We start from the raw sequence: 6,745 nt of genomic DNA, 5'->3' as shown, positions 1-6,745 counted from the left end.
TGTGGGGGGAGGAAAACCAGAGAGGGCTGGAAGGGCTATCCAGGCAACTCCAAACACAGCGTTCCGCAGAGAGATATGGCCAAACCCAGCTGCAGCGTGCATCTGTCACCAACAGCGTCTACAAGGGACATGACAACACGGATGAACAAAGTGAGTACATATCAAGTCAAGTTACACATGCACATGAGACAGAGATCAGCACAGAGACATTAACAGACAGCCCGAACCACAAAAACAAGGTGCTTTGAAGTACGTTGGTAGTTTAGGGACAGCAAAACACAACAGGGAAAACAACAGTCTAGCTTAACTTTTGAGGCAAATCAGAATCGCTGGTGAGAGTCGCTTCCACGGCCAAGAGTATCTTCTGAAGTCCCCCAATACCTTCTGTTTTAAGGATATAATTAGGACAAACAGCTGAGCAATTCAGAACTCAAAGGAAATCAGGGAGACAAACTCAGATCTGTCATAAACGCAGCCTTGCACATAAGCTCTACAACATTTTAAAGTGTATGGGAAGGTTCATGAGACAAGATGCTAAATGTGATGTGCTTTGAGTTCTGAAGAGAACTTAATACACAAACAATCTCCCAAGGAACTCCAAGAACCCAGCTTCCAGAAGACACAGTGCTACCTGCTGTATGCCTTTCCCTAACAAAACATCTCAGACATTTCATGTTTTACTCAATGGCAAATATGTACCTTGTCAGCAAAACTAAAAACCTCTACCCACCCAACAGGGACATGTCAATATGCACAATTCTAAATAATGTACAAACATACAACAGATAAAAATCAAGCCAGGTTTTATACGGCACGAACATGAAACTGAAATCAGATTCTGATTTACACCAGAATCAATCCCTTTTAAACACTGGTGTTTTAATCAATTTAAATCACTAAAACAGATTCCAGTTTACAATTGTGAAATCAAAATCAGCAACACTAACTAAACATACAAAGTCACAAAATGCAGAATACCCTGAATACAAATGCATTTGCTGAAAATGACTGGTGAAAACTGTGCTACATGGAGATGTACTAATGGTATTTTTAGTCTGAAGATTTTAAAAGCTAGAAGGGCTGTGTTGGCCTGACCCCAAAGTCTTTGTTAATTTGTTTTTATTCAAAGTCAACATCAGCTTGGTCAAACGATTCGTAAGCTGGAACATGCACAACACCAAGTACCATGCATTACCAACCAACAAAAACATTAACTAAAATTCTAGTATTTGCTTTTCCAGCACAATACTTCAGGTGTTGATAAGGTTAAAGGTTATTGCTTTCACTTTTTTGCTTCCCATAAGCTCCCATTCATTAACTTCTTCTAGGATAGTCCTTGTTTCAGGAAATAATTTCCCAAAACGCACACTCTCCTCTTTAAACGCTGCAACTTCCCTCCTTTAAAACCTCACATCTCCCGAAAGAGGAGGACCAGCTGGACCAGCTTCCCTCGCGTCTCAGTGAGGAAGCATTGTTATCATTCTTTGGAAACTTTGCTAGATTCTTTCATTCTCTGAGTAAAGCTCAAATTTATCAATTTATCCCAATTAAAGCATTTTAGAGAATGACGCTTTACCTAGGCACCCAGAATGCAGATTGTGCAAGGAATACTACAATTTAACAGCGTGGAATCAATTCTCAGAAATCCCTCCTGTAGAGCTCTACCAATAACACACACAGAGAATGTAAAGTGAAGAAAGTCTTCAGGGAGCACGATGCAGAAGCAGCAAGGAAGGCAGCAGGTTAGAGCATGTTCATACATCTGTATTCAGCCGATCTTTGCCTTGCACAAAGTGTTGTGGCATTTTGTCAAGCAACCGCTGCTGAGGAACCCACATGGTGTTTTGAGCAGAGAAGCAGTTGGAGGCTGTGAAGTTCCTACATGCAGAAACAGTTCATTGATGTCCCAAAAGCCTCCAAACACCCAAACCGAAGAAGAGAGTGAAACGTTGACTGAGAATATATATATAAAAGCATCCTTACTAAAAGGAGAATACAGAAGACATGAAAAATGGAGCAATTTCCCTAGAGCCGTACACTGACCCTGTCCTTGGGGATCCAGCTGCAGGAGAAGGGTTTGGTGAAAGGCTTGTGAGCCGGGACAAGGTCCCTTATGGCTTGAAAAGATCCTGTTTCTCCCTGAGAGCCTACAAATCCCTGTTTTCCTGAGACACAGGGCTCCCTCATCTGGGTCTCCTCCTAATTGAAGGAATAGATGAAACAGAGTTCTCACACAGCGATCCATATCAAAATGACAGGAATTCAGCTTTGATGGAAAATAATTGATCTTGGTGGTTGTGCTGTGCGTACCTGGGAAGGCAAAGCCAGAAGGAACGGATCTCACACAAAAGGACAGACGTGCCCATCAATCCCCGTACATTAGATAAGCACATGCTTGTGAGGAGAGCACAGAGTCTCTTTTCAAGAAAAAGCAGCAGAACTAGAATTAGGGGCCCCAAATTCAGCTTGAGAAGGATGTAAGAACGGTTACCCAGATCTTGCACCATCCTGTTCCTTTTGTTTTGTTTAAATAACTGATGTCAAATAAATAACTGCGCTTCCTTTGCCAGCACCAATAAGCATAAAAATCTTCCAAGCACAGATTCTACCCCGCTGAAAGCATTTAGAAAAACAGCGGGATACTTTCTAAAAGCACAATACCTGGGGTGAGAGAGAAGAACGGGTAGAGAACTGATACAAGCAGACAGCTGACCAGCACTCGGAAACAGAATGAATCCCCCTTGTCGTTTGTTCCTGCAGAGGGACTGAAACAGTCCCCTGAATGAGAAATGAGACAGACTATAGGAGAGAGAGAAAATATTTCGAGCAGCAAGCACCAAAAGAACAAGGGGGTGGGTGTCAAGAGTGTAAAAAATTGGGGGAGAGATGGAAAAAGAACAGAAAAAGGAGAAAATGGTAGAAAAGAAAGCAAAAACATGCAGGAGAGAAGGAGAAGGCAGACAGACGGTTTTCAGGGGCCATTTTGTTCTTCAAAAGCTGTCAACACATTTACAATGTGCTTTCCAACCCCCTCCTTATTTACTGGGCCATGCACACAAAGGAGCAGGAAAGCAATCGCACAGGAGCTGCCGAAGATTCGCTTCGACATAGAACAGAGGTGCCCTAAGAGAAGGGAAACTGCTTAGTGATCCGTGCACAACAAGCCATGATGGGAATGTTACAGGCCTGGAGAGAGGGTTGGGAGAAAACCTGCCGAGAGCAGCCTCTTGTGCAGAGATAGCAGTCCAGGCTCACAGCACAGACACCGGCGGAGAGCGAGTCAAACCGCGCAGGGATCCAGCTGCATATGAAAATATACACGTACACGAGAAGCTTGTCACTGAATTCTTTAAAGGAAGCATCCACATTATTTAGGTAGAGAATACAATTTTCAAAAGTACATGTTGCAATTTGCACCTAAACCCAGTGCCTGAGGTTCAGGAGCTCAGACATGTTACAGTGACTGAACACCCCATCACCTGGCCTGTTTGTGTCACGTTTCTGGCAGGTACCAAAGCTTGCCTGATGCGTGTTCTCTCATTAAGCTGCAGAATGGGATCGTGTCTGAGCCTCCAGATTTCTAAATGCTGTCAAGGTTAAAATAGTACTCAGAGCCTGTATAAGGCACCTGCAGCTTGTTTTGAAGACCAACTGTTTCATTTTCTGCATTTGTGCAAGACCATGGTGAGCCTGAAATGGAAATTAGATGCCATTATAATTAAAGCGCTTCTTTTTCTCCAATCTTACCCTCTGCTATACAGACTTTTTACTCCTACAAGGCATGAAACTGAGAAGCAGAGAAATGAAGCAGCATCACAAGATATGCACTTTACCGAACGTTATTTATGTACTTCAGTACCTCCTTTGCCAACTATAATTACCTGGGAGATACTTGGGCAGGTCTAACAGCCAGATACAGATCTCAGGATCCCTGTGCTGAAAACCACATCAGCATATGCTAGGAAGGTCATAAAAGACCTTCTTAGTCAAAAGCAGTTCAATGACACTGACCCATCAATGGACCAAAATAACTACTTTTATTATAAAAAGCAAAGTCATAATGAGGGAAAGCCATTGATATTAATATAACATAAATAATCTTTCCTGGAATAAAACACTTGGAGACTTTGTTCTTTCAAGATATTCATCCTCCAGAGCAAACTTGTTACCAGCGTCTGTTGTTCTTCACCCAGACCAGACCCATCCTCTGACTGAAGAGCACATCAAGAGCTCCCTCCCACATTCTCTCAGGAGCCACAACACTACAAGTAAAAGCAGCCCAGTGTGTATTATTAATGACAAGTTATGAGAGGATCTGGGCCTACAGCCAGATGGGACTTTTGCTGTGCGTTGGTTCCGTAGAGAAGATGAACCCTTAGCCAGGTCAGATGGCCCAGTTTCTCTTGTTCTTTTCTCCTCCGTGCAAAGATTTGTGATAAACCGTTTTGCCACAGCAGCTGGGAGGTGACTGCCCTGCCCTAAAGGGCTTATAGCTGAGCTTCACTAAAAGACAAAGGGAGCCAAGTGAGGAGATGCTGGGCAGAAACAGAAAAAACTTAAATGTTATGTAAAAAAGGCAAAGTGAATTTTATTTTGGTACCAGTTAAATTTTATTAGAAGAGTTCAGAAGCACACATACTGGCAGTTATTAGAGCTGCAGTACAAGCCTCAGAGGTTCAATTTTCTGAGTGGCTACAGCTGTACCACCTTCTAAATCCTTGGGTCCTGATTTATTCATGGCATTAGGAATGCAAAATGCAAGCAGAGGGAAGTAGGCCAACAAGAGAACAGAAAGCAGGGACACAGAGGAACTAGTTTCTTCATTCCAGCTGAAAACAGGTTGAAATTATTAACTCTTTCAGAGCAAGCTCTCTCTGAAATAGCAGCACAACCTGCTGCATAAAAATGCACCAATTGTTTTCTTCCCACAAAATAAAATCATGATTAACAGAAACACTAAGCAATCATGGCTTTGGAAAAGAATTCAGCTTAACTCTAGCCCGAGGCATTTGCATTTCCAGATGCATAATGCTCAGACCAATGTGTCTGACGGGGAGGGGTTAACGCCTTTGGTTCTGTGCACTGTGGACCAGATGTTCAGCTGGTGCAACTCACCATAGATCCACGAGAAATTAGCAGAGCTGCGCCTGCTTCCCCCAGACAGGATTCTGGCCCTGCACTTTGAGCTATCGAATACCCACTCGGAAATGTTTCTAAAGGGAAAAGCTTCACTTTTTGAAAGCACCTTAAACAGGCTCCTAGAAAAGCTGCAAATATGGTTAAGATGAAATCACCACTGCCCTGCCCTGCTTGTATTATTACAAAACCCCTAAATCAAAAGCACATAGAAGCCTCCTGAGAGGGGAAGCCAGACAGGAACGGGAACAAATCAGCTTTTACTCATGGGCAGACAGGGCACAAACCAGCATTCCCCAAGATCAGCTGATACCAGAAATTTGGACCTTGAAACAGCATCCTCCAAAAAGAAATCAAACTACTCTAGGGCAGAGCTAAGCCACTTGAAGGCATACACTTTCCACTGAATCATGCTCCATATAAACCCCTCAGAGGGAGGCTGCAGGCCTGACCTAATCTTAAATACTCTGAGGTGCTGGTTGACATGAATGGGAGCCTTAAATGAACATTTTTTCCTGCATTGTTCCTTTCAAATAGTATCAAAACCCAGTTGTTTCTGCTACAGTGTCACAGCATAGACAGAAAGGGTACAGTTTCATAGTATATACATTACAATGGGCAGTAACCAGCACTTAGAAGTAAATCACTGACTTATCACTTACTAGGAAATGGATGGATCTTGGCTGTCGCTGTTTTAGTCCCCAGAGCAGATGCCATGGTCAGCCAAGTCTTTGAGCATATGCTTGAAACAGAAAATGCTCTACAATATTTACCACTGTGATTAGATGGTAAAGAGTGAGCAGGGAGAAAAAAAAAAAGTACAGCAGCACATTCCTCCCCAAAAGAGCCATTCTTCTGTTCAAGCGGAATGTTAGTAAAGTCAGTATCTACAGAAAAACAAAAAATGTCCAGATGTGAAAGACAAGAACAAGGTGTACAAAGATGGTAAAAGTAATCTCAAGTGCCCAGTAATACAAGGCACATCACTGCTATATGGGAAGGATTTTAAACAGCCATCTTGACCAACAAAGCTGAGGGAAAGGGGAAGTTACCTGCCCTGTTACTTTATTTCTGCACCTCTGAGTGTCCAACCTGTGCACTTGAATGACAAATTTGTACACAATTTGTTCAAAGACTTTCGTGACACAGTATAATAAAGACCTGTGATGCTCCAACAGCAGCCTTCCATAACATGATTCCATGTTTTCTCAACCAAACACGAGCCTCAAGTGAAAACTGATCTCAGGGACCAATAATTATCCAACATTCAGTATATCCTAAAGGATTCTGCTATAAACCTCTTTAGATACGTTTATATACATCACACACACTTATGAATCTAGGCACCTTTCGCAATTGAAATGAAGCCTCCAGCAGCACCTTCCAGCCTGACAGGAATGCTGCAGAGATCCTCCAAAGAAACTCGGAGCAGCACCCAGGTAACACAAAGTCTGCCACCCTGGCGACAAATAAACACTGCTTTGTGATGTCCTGTGTTTGAAGCAGCCTGTCCTGCACAGATCTGTTGCCACATCCATGTCTTCACCTCCTGTTTTCCTAGGGCTGCCAGTCCCTCCAGCCCCATTCCTACACAGAATCCCAGTGCAGC

This window comes from Columba livia, chromosome 12, assembly GCF_036013475.1.
Source record: "Columba livia isolate bColLiv1 breed racing homer chromosome 12, bColLiv1.pat.W.v2, whole genome shotgun sequence".
Lineage (NCBI taxonomy): Eukaryota > Metazoa > Chordata > Aves > Columbiformes > Columbidae > Columba > Columba livia.
This window is presented reverse-complemented; position numbering follows the sequence as displayed.